Source organism: Oppia nitens, unplaced genomic scaffold, assembly GCF_028296485.1.
Source record: "Oppia nitens isolate AA-2021 unplaced genomic scaffold, nextdenovo-longstitch-racon4-pilon3 scaffold22_pilon_pilon_pilon, whole genome shotgun sequence".
NCBI lineage: Eukaryota > Metazoa > Arthropoda > Arachnida > Sarcoptiformes > Oppiidae > Oppia > Oppia nitens.
Genome location: NW_026533202.1, coordinates 1,068,384 through 1,086,160, shown reverse-complemented (window position 1 = coordinate 1,086,160; position 17,777 = coordinate 1,068,384).

The window sequence follows — 17,777 nt, the reverse complement described above, 5'->3', positions numbered from 1 at the left end:
CAAGTATTACTGAATTGGCCAGAGTTTTGCAACAAATATATGAGCCATAAAATGGCTAAACGGGTTAAGAAGCTCAAAAATCCGGTACTGTTTTTGGGCGCCAATGAGTCAGACTATAATACCAGTGCTTGGAATCTGACGATCGAAAATATGGGCAAAGAAAAGACTCACCATTGTATTGGATATTACCGAAAACAACAAAAATTTTTGGTTGGAATTGAACGCCGATGTTATTTGGAAGTACCCGAAGGCGGATATATTGTGGGCGTCGAAGACTGGGCGGACGGGATCAGAGAGATTGAATACCGACACAAATACGAACAGTTGCATCGGGCAATTGTCAGACATGAGATGCCCGAACGGAACCAATTTACTGGTCCTCATGCCTATGAGTTACCGCCCGGAGATGAGTGGCTAAACAAGATTATATTGAATACCAAAACCGATAGCATTACAGTCGAAGATCGACTGACAGGTATACCTATACAACAAACGTACGAACGGGACATCCATATCGATATTGTTGCGAAAACACCACAGATTAGACAGGCCTACAGACAACTGATGGGACAGACCTTCAATGTGAAAGATCACTCGATTTTGCCAAAAGAATTCAATTTCAGCCGATTTGCTGAACTACCACCGGATCAGTTGAATCCGGTGAACAACGAACTAATGAAGACATACAGAGTATCGCCAGCGGCTTATCCACCCGTAAAGATACGGACCGGTACTAATAGTGATGATTACCGACTGTTTTATTTGCCGCAAACTCTACGTTTCAAAGTACCGCTTTACGATGCTGTCGGTGGCGAAGATGTTATTGAATTCAATTTGTTGACTGTCTTTAAAAATTATGCAATGGATCCGATCAAATACAGTACTTATGACAACAGTACTGATATATATCCGACCAAAGCCGGCAACGCCAACACACTTAACAACATTAGGCTAGTGTTAAGCGAAACAAAAGATCCATTCAAGGAATACGAGTGGAAGTGTTTGAAAAATCCGTTTATCAACAAACATATAATAGAGAATAACGAATACTTTCGGCTGGGAATTGACGGACACTTCTATAGATTAGTAGAAAATACTGATCAACAAAAAGATCCGCAACCTATTGGTTATATTCATAGCTATTACTATGAGTTGTTTGACAGACGGATCAATGATACAATTGTGGCCAACATTCCTCTTATCGAAGAATACACTCAACAATCAGACATTGGTTTCAAACATATATCGGACAATCAATTGTATGATTTGGTTCAACAAAATTCATTTGGTCCCAATCCGTTCCAAACAACAAATTGTCCCGAAAGTGGTCCAACCAGTGCTAGTGATTACCAGTTATCGGACAATGGTTTCCAACAGATATCAGACAATCAATTGTATGATTTGGTGCAACAAAATCCAAACACTGTATTTCCATTTGGTCCAAATCCATGGGAACCCAGTTGTAGTGGTAGCCAAAGTGGCCAACAATCCATACAATCTCAAGGTATCAGTGGTTACAATACACCCCTATTTCCAGGAGTCGGTGGTTCACCACAAAGTGGCCAACAATCCATACAATCTCAAGGTAGCAGTGGTTCAAACACAAACCAATTCCTAGGATACAGTGGTTCACCAGAAATTGGCCAAAACACAGGTAGAGGAAACCGAAGAAGAGGTCAACAATACAGACATCCTCGAGGTGGCGGTGGTTTCCATACTAACCAATTCCCAGAAGACTATGGATTACAACAAAGTGAACAAAACACTGGTAGACGTAACCGTCGAAGAAGAGGTCAATCCAGACAATCATCTCAAGGTGGCAGCGGTTCCAATAGAAACCAATTCCAAGGATACAGTGGTTCACAACAAATTGGCCGAAACACTGGTAGTGGTAATCAAAGCTGAAGTCCAACCGAGACGTAAATGATATTTCAATTTCAACCATTTGTTGGCAATTATGGTGTGTTTTTATGTGTATTTATCAAACAAAAAAATATTGGTCCAAATAGTTATATAATTTTATATATATAATTTATAAATCATTAGTTTTATATTGTACTTAAAAAAAATAATATATAAAAGTATTTCAATAAATAGAAAATAATAAATGAAAAATGTATTCAATTAATAATACTTAATAATAGTTAGTACTCTACAGTAGTTGTAGTTAATAGTAAACTATTATACTGTAGTTATAGTTTATAAAATAATAATGATTATTTATTATTGATTAAATTAATTTATTATTTTATATTTTTTTAACTTAAATTTGTTTTTTGTTATTGTATTTAAGTTACTTATAAATTTGTTTTTGTTAATTAAATTATTTTATTTATAGTTTTAATAACGCCTATATATATGAAATTTAATTTTTGATATTGGCTTATAAAATATATATTTTTTTTAAAAAACAACAACAAAAATTCAATCATTTCTATTGTTATTTTTTAAAAAATATATATAACAATAAAAAAAATATTTAAATTTAATTTTTGAATAACCGTTGAAAAGTAATTTACTGTAAGACAAAACCAACCGTCAAATTGATATATCATTTTTTTTGGAGACCACTAATAGTTAAAAAACAACACACATTCCCATTGCATACCTTTCCGCTAACACTATACACACACACACATACACCACTCAGACACTCAATCAGACAATTATCAACTAATTGTTAAGTAATAACAACAACAACAATATGGACAACGATTGGCGACACAATTACTTCAACCTAAACAATGAAACCTATGTCTGGATTCGCGAGACTCACTTTGTCGACCCAAACACCCGTTGCACGGATTTCTGGACCCAATCGGCCTATCATCGGGTGTTCGGACTGTTCGTCAATCGGATGACAAAACCTGACAAATCTTTTTACTATTTGAGAGTCACTATGAGTAGCGATATATCCATATTGCCCGGCGATTATCACCAGTACGCCATATTTTGGCCACATATGGCTAACTATCCGTCAGTAATGCCTATGACTTATATTAGCGACCAAAATGTCCCAAAATTATGTTATACATCGGCTAATGGTAGCGAACCTGAATGCAGTTTCTGTCAGTCGATAACATCGATGCTTATAACGGGTCGGGTTCGGGGAAATCCATTAAATAGTCAACAATTTGAACAACAAGACCAGTATGCGGGCGAAGAAATTGATTGGCTATACTTTAGCCAATCGAGTCGCAAACAACTGGGCCAACATGTATTCATCAGCAAAGACGGTACCATAAATACCATTTGTGTCCTAATTGATTCATTGTCGATCAACTCAACTGGCCAACAACAACAACAACAGTACCACAGTGGCGGTAACAGCTACGGCCACCATCACCAGCAGCAGCAGCAGCAGCAGCAGCAGCAGCAGACATATGAGTTTCACTATACAGCCAGAAGTTCACTGAATGCCATCTATCCGACCATACGTAACGAATGGCACGAAGAAAATTCGCCGGGAATTTGGTCAGAATCCAAACCGATAGCAATTACCCGTCAAGTGTTTACAATGGGTCTGGCATTTAGACGATTCGGCAATAATAATGGCGAATCGGTTATCTGTTTAACATGTTTAGGCGATCCTAAAAATGGTCAGTTAGTGGAGCCGACTCTGAAGGAATGGAATTGTAAAAGATTTTATAGAAACCTATCAACCGATGGACGACTAAATCATCGGCTGTACCACCGATTCGATAACGAACTTTCGTGGCATTGTTATGGGGGTGTCTATGAACTGACTGAACAATTGTTTAGAGATATACGCAAACAATACAAGAAGGACAACACCATCACCAGCAGCAGCAGCAGCGCACAGGCAGCTGTCGGTGCTGTCGGAGGTAGTGGCCATCAACAACCGCACCATCAAAAACAAAAAGCGTTAGCCGACAATACCGTATTTGCATTGTACATGTGTGCCGGCTCAAAACTGGTAGTTGTCGACAATTATCAGCAGGACATAGCCAATCAACATCACAATCGATCGCTGTTAGAACAGGGATCAGTGGTCATTGTCGAGGATAAACTATGGATGACTGTGCCCTACAATTTAAAATCAGATAACATTTTGAATTGTCTAATAAGTTGGCAAGCATTTTGCTACAGATATATGAGCCCTGAAATGATAGAACGGGTAAAAAAGTTCAAAAATCCGGTACTGTTTTTGGGCGCCAATGAGTCCGACTATAATACCATTGCTTGGAATTTGACGATCGACAGTACGGCTGAAGAACGGAATTGTCGACATATCGGAAATACAGTAATCGGAAAGTCAGTACAGAAAAATTATTTGCTTAGATATAAGCGCCGGTGCTATTTGGAAATACCCGAAGGCGGGTATATTGTGGCCGTCGAAGATTGGCCGGAAGGGATCAAAGAGATTAAGCTCCGTCACCGATACGAACAGTTGCATCGGGTAATTGTCAGACATCAGATGCCCGACCGGAACCGATATATTCGTCCATCTGATTATGCTTTACCGGATGACGAAGATTGGCTAAAAAAGATTATACTGAATACCAATACAGTTATAGTCGATGATCAACACAATCGACAACAATATACAGAAACATACGAACGGGACATCCATATCGATATTGTTGAGAAAACAGCAGAAATCAGTGAAGCCTACAGAGAACTGATGGGACAACAATTCAATGAAAAGGATCACTCGATTTTGCCAAAAGAATTCAATTTCAGCCGATTTGCTGAACTACCACCTGATCCGCTGAATCCGGTGAACAACGAACTAATCAAGACATACAGAGTATCGCCAGCGGCTTATCCACCCGTAAAGATACGGACTGATCCTAATAGCGATGACTACCGACTGTTTTATTTGCCGCAAACTCTACGTTTCAAAGTACAGCTTTACGATGAAGTCGGCTCTGCCACAGTTGGCGAAGATGTTATTGAATTCAATTTGTTGACTGTCTTCAAAAACTATGCCATCGATCCGATCAAATACAATACTTATGACAACAAAACGGATATATATCCGACTAAAGCCGGCGACGCCAACACACTTAACCACATTAGGCTAGTGTTAAGCGAAACAAAACATCCATTCAAGGAATACGAGTGGAAGTGTTTGAAGAATCCGTTTATCGAAAAACATATTATAGAGAATAACGAATACATTCGGCTGGGAATTGACGGACACTTCTATAGATTAGTAGAAAATACTGATCCACTACTAGATCCGCAACCTATTGGTTATATTCAAAGCTATTACTATGAATTATTTGACCAACGGATCAATGATACTATTGTGGCCAACATTCCTCTTGTTGAAGAATATTCTGAACAACCAGCCATTGGTTTCAAACAGATAACAGACAATCAATTGTATGATTTGACGAACAACAATCCAAACGGCGTATTTCCATTTGGTCCAAGTCCTTGGAAACCCAGTGGTGGTAGTGGTAGTGAAATTGGCCAATCCATACAATCTCAAGGTAGCAATGGTTCACAACAAAGTGACCAAAACACTGATAGAGGTAACCAAAGAGGAGACCAAACAAGACAATATAGAGGTAGCAGTGGTTCCAATACAAACCAATTCACAGGAAGCAGCGGTACTCAGACTAGTGCTAGCGGTAAACCAAGTACTCAACCAAGTGGTCAACCCAGTGGTAGTAGTAACCAAAGTGGTCAATACAGACAGTGGTCTCGAGGTAGCAGTGGTTCCAATACAAACCAATTCACAGGAAGCAGCGGTACTCAGACTAGTTCTAGCGGTAAACCAAGTACTCAACCAACTGGTCAACCCAGTGATAGTGCTAACCAAACACGAGGCCAATTCAGACAATCTCAAGGTAGCCAAGCCGGTACCAGCGGATACCAGACCACATATGGCCGCCGAACTGCTGGTCAACAACAACGACAACATCGTAGTCCTCCTCCTCCTCTTCCACCTCCTATAATAGATTCCGAAGGGTTTACAGTTGTGGAAAATCGGAAGAAGAAGAAGAAAGAACGTCAGTATGGAAGTGGTGGCGGCTGTTCCGACACAAACAAACCCAGAGGTCCTGGAAATGGTAGAGGTGGTGGTGGTAAAGGTGGTGGAGGTAGAGGTGGTGGTACTGGTGGTGGTGGTAAAGGTGGTGGTGGTAAAGGTGGTGGTGGTGGTGGACCTAAATCAAAATACAATTGACGGCAGATTATGATCTATTTGTGTATATACAGTATGTAAGTGTCAATCAGTCAAACAGTCAAACAAAAACACTGGTCATTCAAATATTCATTTGGACTCTAATATATGTAAACATCTAATATCAGTGTAATTTTGTTAAAATAAAAATAAAATCAATTAAAAAAAAACAAAATATTATTATTATTTTTTACTTTATTATAGTATGTATTATAATTTATAGTATATGTCAATATATAAACAATGGTCATTCAAAAAAAAAAAAATCAATTAAACAAAATAATACAAACAAAAAGACTATTAAAATTAAAAAATCCGGTACTGTTTTTGGGCGCCAATGAGTCCGACTATAATACCATTGCTTGGAATTTGACGATCGACAGTACGGCTGAAGAACAGAATTGTCGGAATATATCGGAAGTACAGCAATCGGACAGTCAGTAAGGAAAAATTATTTGCTTAGATATAAGCGCCGGTGCTATTTGGAAATACCCGAAGGCGCGTATATTGTGGCCATCGAAGACTGGGAGGACGGGATCAGAGAGAGAGAGAGATTGAATACCGACACCGATACGAACAGTTGCATCGGGCAATTGTCAGACATCAGATGCCCGAACGGAAACGATATATTGATGGACCATCAGATTATAAGTTATCGGATAATAAAAAGATTGGCTAAAAAAGATTATACTGAATACCAATACAGTTATAGTCGATGATCAACACAATCGACAACAATATACAGAAACATACGAACGGGACATTCATATCGATATTGTTGACAACACACTAGAGATTCAGTGAGGCCTACAGTCAACTGATGGGTCAGCGGTTCAATCCAATGGACAGTTTGTACTCAATCTCTCTCTCTCTCTCTCTCTCTCTCTCTCTCTCTCTCTCTCTCTCTCTCTCTCTCTCTCTCTGATATCGTCCGCCCAGTTTTCGACGGCCACAATATACCCGCCATCGGGTATTTCCAAATAGCATCGGCGCTCAAATTCAATCAAATATTTTTCCTGTTGTTGTTGTTGTTGTTGTTGTTGTTGTCTGATATCGACTCTGGTATCGACCCAAATGTTGTTGCAATTGATTTACAATAAGTTGTCTACTCTACCAATATTCTCGATCGTCAGACCCCCAAGCGTATAGTCGGCGGACTCATTGGGGCCCAAAAAAAAAATAGTACCGGATTTTCAAACTTCTTTACCCGTTTGTTGCAAAAATATATTTTCCAATTAGTCATAATTGCATGATTGCAATAAATCAATAGTAATTATTATTTTATAAACTATAACTGTATAATAGTATACTGTATTACTACTACAACTACGGTAACGAATTATAATACAGTACTAACTAAGTATTAATAAGTGAATACATTTTTTTTAATTATTTTTTTTATTTAAATACTTTTCGTTTTTTTTTAATACAATATATTGTATTATACTATTGTGTATTTGAATTTGATTTAAAAAATTTATTTTAAATATAATACTTAATATATATATAACTATTTGGACCAATATTTTTGTTTGACAAATACATACAAAAACACCATAACTGCCAACAAATCGTCAATTGATATATCTTTTAGTAGTTCGTCTACTTCTTGGATGAACTTCTTCTTTGGTAACCTCTACCAGTGTTTTGTCCACTTTGTGGTGAACCACTGTATCCTTGAAATTGGTTTGCATTGGAACCACCGCCACCTCGAGATCGTGTGGATTGACCTACTTTTTGGTTACCTCTACCAGTATTTTGGCCACTATGTTGTGAACCACCGTCACCAGGGGATTGGTTTGTGTTGGAACCACCGCCACCTCGAGATCGTGTGGATTGACCTACTCTTTGGTTACCTCTACCAGTGTTTTGGCCACTTTGGCTACCACAACTACCACCACTGGGTTTCCATGGATTTGGACCAAATGGAAATACACCGTTTGGATTGTTGTTCACCAAATCATTCAACTGATTGTCTGTTATCTCATCGAAACCATTGCCCGGTTGTTCAGAATTTTCTTCAATAAAAGTAAAGTTGTCCACAATTTTATCACCGGTTCGTCTGTCAAACAACTCATAGTAATAGCTTTGAATGTAACCAATAGGTGTCGGTCCAGCTTCTGGTTGACTATTATTTAGATTTTCTACTAATTCATAGAAGTGTCCGTCAATTCCCAGCCGAATGTATTCGTCATTCTCTATGAGATGTTTGCGAATAAACGGATTGTTCAAACACTTCCACTCGTATTCTTTGAATGGATATTTTGTTTGGCTTAGCTTTAGTATAATAGGACAGTTGGCATTGAAGACGTTAGTCGGATATAGATTCGTATTGTTGTCTTCAGTACTGTATCTGATCGGATCCATTGCATAGTTTTTGAAGACAGTCAACAAATTCCAGTCAACAACTTCTTGACCATCGTATAGCTGTACAATGAAACGTATGTTTTGCGGCAAATAAAATAGTCGGTAGTTATCGACTGATTGACTGGTCTGAATCTTTACGGGTGGATAAGCTGCTGGCGATACTCTGTATGTTTTCATTAGTTCGTTGTTTACCCGATTCAACGGATCCGGTGGTAATTCAGCAAATCGGCTGAAATTGAATTCTTTTGGCAGAATCGAGTGATCCATTGGATTGAATCGCTGACCCATCAGTTGACTGTAGGCCTCACCGATCTCTAGTGTGTTGTCAACAATATCAATATGGATGTCACGTTCGTATGTTTGTCTATATTGTTGTCGATGTTGTTGATCATCGACTATAACTGTATTGGTATTCAGTATAATCTTCTTTAGCCAATCTTCGTCATCCGGTAACTTATAATCTGATGGACGAATATATCGGTCCCGTTCGGGCATCAGATGTCTGACAATTGCCCGATGCAACTGTTCGTATTGGTGTCGGTACTCAATCTCTCTGATCCCGTCCACCCAGTCTTCGACGGCCACAATATATGCGCCTTCGGGTATTTCCAAATAGCACCGGCGCTTATATCTAAGCAAATAATTTTTCCGTACGTACTGTCCGATTGCTGTACTTCCGATATAATGACATCTCTGTTCTTCAGCTGTACTGTCGATCGTCAAAKTCCAAGCAATGGTATTATAGTCGGACTCATTGGCGCCCAAAAACAGTACCGGATTTTTGAATTTTTTTACCCGTTCTATCATTTCACGGCTCATATATCTGTTGCAAAATGTTGGCCAACTTATTAGACAATTCAAAATGTTATCTGGTTTTGTATTGTACGGCACAGTCAACCAGAGTCGATCCTCGACAATGACCACTGATCCCTGTTCAAACAGCGATCGATTGTGATGTGGATTGGCTATGTCCTGCTGATAATTGTCGACAACTACCAGTTTTGAGCCGGCACACATGTACAATGCAAATACGGTATTGTCGGCCAATGCTTGTTGTTGCAGTTGATGGCCACTACCGCCTACAGCACCGCCAACAGCACCGCCAACAGCACCGCCAGCTGCCTGTGCGCTGTTGTTGTCGTTATTGTATTTTGTTTGTATATTACTAAACAATTGTTCAGTCAGTTCATAGACACCCCCATAACAATGCCAGGCGAGTTCGTCATCAAATCTGATGTACAGCCGATGATCTTTTCGTCCATCGGTTGATTGGTTTCTATAAAATCGTTTCCAATTCCATTCGGACAAAGTCGGCTCAACTAACAGACCATTTTGAGCACCGCCTAAACGAGTTAAACAGATAACCGATTCGCCATTATTGCCGAATCGTCTAAATGCCAGTCCCATTGTAAACACTTGTCGCCTAATGGCTTTCGGCAGTGGTTCTGACCAAATTCCCGGCGAAATTTCTTCGTGCCATTCGTTACGTATGGTCGGATAGATGGCAGTCATGTTACTTCTGTCTGAATAGTGAAACTCGTATGTCTGCTGCTGCTGCTGGTGGTGGTGATGGTGGTGGTGGCGGTAGCTGTTACGGCCACTGCGGTACTGTTGTTGTTGTTGTTGTTGGCCAGAAGATATGGTCGCTAATGAATCGAAGCGGACACTAATGGCATTTATGGTACCGTCGTAGCTGATGAATACATGTTGGCCCAGTTGTTTGCGACTCGATTGGCTAAAGTATAGCCAATCAATTTCTTCGCCCGCATACTGGTCTTGTTGTTCAAATTGTTGACGATATAATGGATTTCCCCGAACCCGACCCGTTATTAGCATCGATGTTATCGACTGACAGAAACTGCATTCAAGTTCGCTACCATTAGCCGATGTATAACATAATTTTGGGACATTTTGGTCGCTAATATAAGTCTTGGGCGTTACTGACGGATAGTTAGCCATATGTGGCCAAAATATGGCGTACTGGTGATAATCGCCGGGCAATATGGATATATCGCTACTCATAGTGACTCTCAAATAGTAAAAAGATTTATCTGGTTTTGTTATCCGATTGACGAACAGTCCGAACACCCGATGATAGGCCGATTGGGTCCAGAAATCCGAGCAACGGGTGTTTGGGTCGACAAAGTGAGTCTCGCGAATCCATATATAGGTTTCATTGTTTAGGTTGAAGTAATTGTGTCGCCAATCGTTGTCCATACTGTTGTTGTTTAGGATGGGGTTTATAGGACCAACTTTTTTTTTTTTTTTTTTGGTGACGATGCTGTTCACTCAGTTATTTGGTTAGGATCTGTATATCACTAAACAATTAGTTGATAATTGATTGGTCTGATTGAGTGTATGAGTGGTGTGTTTGTGTGTGTGTGTGTGTGTATAGTGATAGCGGAAAGGTATGCAATGGGAATGAGTTTTTTTTTTACTATTAGTGGTCCAATAAAAATATATATCAATTTGACGGTTGGTTTCAATTACTTACACAACAATTAAATTTAAATATTTTTTTATTTTCATATATATTTAAAATATAACAATAGAATTGGATTGAATTTTTTGTTGTATTTTAAAAAATAATATATTTTATAAGCCAATATCAAAAATTCAATTTCATATACAGTGTATATTAATAGCATTATTAAAACTATAAATAAAATAATTAAGTTAACAAAAACAATTTTATATGTAAATTAAATATAACAAAAAAACAAATTTAAGTTAAAAATAAAATAATTTATTATAATAAATCAATAATCAATCTTTATAATTTTATAAACTATAAATATAATAGTTTACTATTACTACAACTACTGTAGAGTACTAACTATTAAGTATTAATATGTGAATACATTTTTTTTGGTATATTTTTTATTGAAATATTTTTCGTTTTTTTTAGTACAATATATTGTATAATACTATTGTGTCTTTGAATTTGATTTACAAATTTTAAATTTACTAATTTTTTATTTTAAATATTATACTTAATATATAAATATTTGGACCAATAATTTTTTGTTTGACAAATACATACAAACACACCATAACTGCCAACAAATCGTCAATTGAAATATCTTTTAGGAGATCGTCTACTTCTTAGATGATCTTCCGCTTTGGTAACCTCTACCAGTGTTTTGGCCACTTTGTTGTGAACCATCGCCACCTCGAGGTTGTCTGTATTGTCTTCCTCTTCGGTTAGATCTACCAGTGTTTCGGCCACTTTGTTGTGAACCATTGTCTTCTGGCGATTGATATGTGTTGGAACCACTGCCACCTCGAAATCTTCTTGATTGGCCTCCTCTTCGGTAATTTCTATCAGCGTTTTGGCCACCTTGTTGTGAACCACTGTATCCTTGAAATTCATTAGTATTTGAACCACCGCCACCACGGGGTCGTCTGTATTGACGTCCTCTTTGGTTACCTCTACCAGTGTTTTGTCCACTTAGTTGTGAACCATCGTCTACTGGGAATTGGTTAGTATAGAAACCACCGCCACCACGAGGTCGTCTGTATTGACGTCCTCTTTGGTTACCTCTACCAATGTTTTGGTCATTTTGTTGTGAACCATCATCTACTGGGAATTGGTTAGTATAGGAACCACCGCTACCTCGAGATTGCCTGTATTGTCCTCCTCTTCGCGTAGATCTACCAATGTTTTGGCTACTTTGTTGTGAACCATCGTCTTCTGGGAATTGATTAGTATAGGAACCACCGCTACCTCGAGATTGTGTGTATTGTCCTCCTCTTCGGTTAGATCTACCAGTGTTTTGGTCACTATGTTGTGAACCATCGTCTACTGGGAATTGGTTAGTATAGGAACCGCCGCTATCACGAGATTGTGTGTATTGTCCTCCTCTTCGGTTAGATCTACCAGTGTTTTGGTCACTTAGTTGTGGACCATCGTCTTCTGGGAATGGGATTCTGTCAACATGGGATTCTGGACCACTGTCATCATCAGATTGTCTGTATTGGCCACTTTGGCTACCAGTGGGTTCATTTGGATTTGGATCAAATGGAAATTCGCCGTTTGAAGTGCTGTTCACCAAATCATACAATTGATTGTCTGTTATCGGTTCGAAACCAATGGCCGATTGTTCTGTATTGCCGCCAATATTATCAAAGTTGGCCACAATTACATCATTGATCAAATTGTCAAACAATTCATAGTAATAGCTTTGAATGTAACCGATGGGTCTTATTCCAGCTGATCCAGTATTACTTGAATTGTCTACTAATTCATAGTAGTGTCCATCAATTGCCAACCGAAAGAATTCGGTATTCATTAGTCGATATTTGGTTACATACGGATTGTCCCGACATTTCCATTCGTATTCATTGAATGTATGTTTTGTTTCGCTTAACTTTAGCCTAATATGATTAGTACCGCCGGTATCGGTGGCGTTAGTCGGATATATATCCCTAATGTTGTCATAAGTACTGTATCTGTTCGGATCCATTGCATAGTGCTTGAAGACAGTCAACAAATTGAATTCAATAATATCTTCGCCAGCACCTGTGTTAGCGCCTGTGAATGGTTTGAAACGTATAGTTTGCGGCAAATAAAACAGTCGGTAATCATCACTGTTAGGATCCGTCCGTATCTTTACGGGTGGATAAGCCGCTGGCGATACTCTGTATGTTTTCATTAGTTCGTTGTTTACCGGATTCATCGGATCAGTTGGTAGTCCAGCAAATCGGCTAAAATTGAATTCTTTCGGATGAATAGTGTGATCCTTCTGATTGAAATGCTCTCCAATCAGTCCACTGTAGGCTTCACCGATTTCTGGTGTTTTCTCAACAATATCGATATGGATGTCCCGTTCGTATCTATCAATATATTGTATAGGTTGACCTGTCAGTCGATCTACGACTTGAATGCTATCGGTATTCGTATTCAATATAATTTTCTTTAGCCACACTTCACCGGGCGGTAACTCATAGGCATGAGGACCAGTAAATTGGTTCCGTTCGGGCCTCTCATGTCTGACAATTGCCCGATGCAACTGTTCGTATTTGTGTCGATATTCAATCTCTCTGATACCGTCCGCCCAGTCTTCGACGCCCACAATATAGCCGCCTTCGGGTACATCCAAATAGCATCGGCGTTCAAATTCAACCAAATATTTTTCTTTTTTTCGGAAATATCCGATACAATGGCTATTCATTTCTTTGCCCATATAATTGATCGTCAAATTCCAAGCAATGGTATTATAGTCGGACTCATTGGCGCCCAAAAACAGTACCGGATTTTCAAATTCCTTTACCCGTTCAGCCATTTCAGTGGTCATATATTTGTTGCAAAATGTTTCCCAATTCACTAGTTGTTGCAATAGGTTATCTGTTGTTTTATTGTAGGGCACAGACATCCATAGCTGATCCTCGACAATGACCACTGATCCCTGTTCAAACAACGATCGATTGTGATGTTTATTGTTTAAGTTTTTCTGATAGCTGTCGACTACTACTAGTTTAGCGCCGGCACATATATAGACTGCAAATACTGTATTTTTGGCCAACGCTTGATTGGGATCATGGCTACCACCGATTGCACCTCCGACAGCACCGCCTGCTGCTAACTGTGCGCTGTTGTTGTAGTACTGATCTCTAATATCATCAAACAACTGTTGAGTCAGATCATAGCCACCGCCATAGTAATGCCAATCGAGTTCAGACCGGAATCTTGTATACAATCGATTATCTTTACGCATATCCTCTGATTGATTCACATAGAAGTCATTCAAATCCATTTCATCCATTTTCGGAGCTTTTAGGTTAACACCATTACCGATTCGGATAAGATAGATAAGCGATTCGTTGTTCGGACCGAATCGTCTAAATGCCAGACCCATTGTAAACACTTGTTGGACCAGTACTTGCAATCTGTCTTTCTTTTTCTCCGTCCACTTATCGGTTGACTGATCTCTTTCGTACCATTCGTTACGTATGGTCGGATAGAGGGCAGACATTGTACTTACTTTCGATACTTTATATTCGTAGCGATTCTCCTGTTGTTGTTGTTGTTGGTGTTGGTGTTGGCGACGTCCAGATTTCGGCGGCAACAAATTGAAGGCAATATAGGCAGTACTTATGAAACCGATTTCAGTGATATAGACGTGTTGACCCAGTTGTTTGCGCGCCGTCTGATGAAAGTATAGCCACTCTTTGTCTAACTCAATATCAGTCGCCGGTGTCGGAGTCGGCACCACTGAATCGTCGTCGTCGTCGTCTCTCTGGATCCGACCAATTACAAGCATCGATGTTATGGACTGATAGAATATGCATTCCCGGGCATAACCTGTCTGGTCTGACCAGAATCTTTCGATATGATTTTGATCGTTAAAATAATAGGCATTCATAAAGGCCGGATAGTTGGCATTGATTGGCCAATACAGGGCATAATTATGATAATCGCCGGGCAATATTGATTTATAGGTTTTTATCGAAGTGGTCAACTTAAACGATAGCGAATCCTTGTCATTGGGTTGACCAGTTTTTTGTACTTTTTTCATCCGTTTCACATACAATCCGAACACCCGATGACAGGCCGATTGTGTCCAGAAATCGTATTTTCCCGCAACGTTCACAAAGATAGTCTCGCGAATCGACATTTGAGTTTCATTGTTTAAGTTGAAATAATTTGATCGCCAATCGTTTGCCATATTGTTTTGTGTTGTTTGGGGGGGGGGGGGGGGATCGGGTCTATTTTGGTCACTGGCCAATTGGTGGTGATCACTCTGGGTTCTGGTTAGGTATTGATTTTGGTTTAGGTGGTGGCGGTGGTGGTGGTGGTGGTGTTCAATCTGGTTTCTGGTTACTAAACTAGGTGTGTGTGTGTGTGTGTGTGTGTGTGTGTGTGTGTGTGTGATGTGATTGAATGTATAATTTTTATCTGTTTACACAGTGATAGCGGAAAGGTATGCAATGGTAAAGGAAATGGCAATGGCAATGGAAAGGTGTGTTTTTTTCTGGTGACTATTAGGTGGTGGTATCCAACAACAAAAAAATGGTATTTCAATTTGACGGTTGGTTTTTCCTGATTTAGTCAATTACTTTTTAAAACGATAGCAATTTATTTTATTAATTTAATTTTTGGTCAAACAATTACTTTTAGCTCGATATTAAAGTTTATTTTTTTTTATTAAATAACTATTAATTTTTAAAATGTATTGTTGACTAAACAGTGATTTTTAAAAAAAATTATTTATTTTTTGTTTATTCTTATATATATTTTTATTGTGCTTTTAAATTTTTCTTTAAACTTGTGTTAGTTTGTCGTTAATTTTTAATTAATTTTTATTTACTATCAACTATTGTCAACAATTACATTTAAATATTTTTTTTAATTTTCATATATATTTTTTTTAAAAACAATAGAAATGATTGAATTTTGTTGTTTTTTAAATATATTTTATAAATCAATATCAAAAATCGAATTTCATATATTAATATATATTACTAACGTTATTAAAACTATTAAAAACTAATATAATTAACAAAAAAAATTTAAGTAACTTATTAAAAAACAAATTGAAGTTAAAAATAAAATAATAAATTAATTTAATCATTAAATCATTATTATTTTATTAACTATATCTATAATAGTATACTATTACCACAATTACGGTAATTATAATACTAACTAAGTATTAATAAGTTAATGCATTTTTTTTAATTATTTTTTTATTGAAATACTTTTCGTTTTTTTTAGTACAATATATTGTATTATATAATACTATTGTGTCTTTGAATTTGATTTACAAATTTTAAATTTACTAATTTTTTTTTAAATAAAACACTTAATATATAACTATTTGGACCGATATTTTTGTTTGACAAATACATACAAACACACCATAACTGCCAACAAATCGTCAATTGAAATATCTTTTAGGAGATCGTCTACTTCTTGGATGATCTTCCACTTTGATAACCTCTACCAGTGTTTTGGCCGCTTTGTTGTGAACCATCGTCACCTGGGGATTGGTTTGTGTTGAAACCACCGCTACCTCGAAGTTGTCTGTATTGGCCTCCTATTTGATAACCTCTACCAGTGTTTTGGCCACTTTGTGGTGAACCACTGTATCCTTGAAATTGGTTTGCATTGGAAGCACCGCCATCTCGTGATTGTCTGTATTGGCCTCCTCTTCGGTAAACTCTACCAGTATTTTGGCCACTATATTGTGAACCATCGTCTCCTGGATATTGGTATCTATGGGAACCACTGCCACCTTGAGTTTGTCTGTAATGACCACTTTGGCTACGACTACCACCACTAGATTCCCATGGATTTGGACCAAATGGAAATACGCCGTAAGGATTGTTGTAAACCAAATCATGCAATTGAGTGTCTATTATCTCTTTGAAACCATTGTCCGATTGTTCAGAATTATCTTCGACAAGAGGAAAGTTGGCCACAATTTTATAATTAGTCCAATTGTCATATAACTCATAGTAATAGCTATGAATGTAACCGATGGGTGTCGGTCCAGTTGCTGGCTGAGTATTACTTGAATTGTCTACTAATTGATAGAAGTGTCCATCAATTCCCAGCTTATAGTTTTACTTATTCAGTATTAGATGTTTGCGGATAAACGGATTGTCCAAACACTTCCACTCGTATTCAGGAAATGGATATTTTGTTTGGCTTAACTTTAGCATAAAATGATCGGGAGTGTCGGTATGGGCGCCGTTAGTCGGAATTATATCCGTATAGTTGTCATAAGTACTGTATGTGTTCGGATTCATTACATAGTTTTTGAAGACAGTCAACAAATTCCAATCAATAGCTTCTTCATCACCGACAACAACAACACCGGTTTCATCGTAAAGCTTTACATTGAAACGTAAAGTTTGGGGCAAATAAAATAGTCGGTAATCATTGCTATTAGGATCGGTCTGAATCTTTACGGGTGGATAAGCCGCTGGCGATACTTTGTATGTTTCCATTAGTTTGTTGTTCAACGGATCAATTGGTAAATAAGCAAATCGGCTAAAATTGAATTCTTTTGGATGAATAGTGTGAGCCTTTAGATTGAATGGCTGTCCCATCAGTTCAATGTAGGCCTCACTGATTTCTGCTGTTTTCTTAACAATATCGATATGGATGTCCCGTTCGTATCTATCAATATCTTGTGTACGATCGGGTCCGGTCTGTCTGTCTTTGCTATTCAATATAATCTTGTTTAGCCACTCTTCACCGGGCGGTAACTCATATGGATGAGGACCAGTGAATCGGATCCGTTCG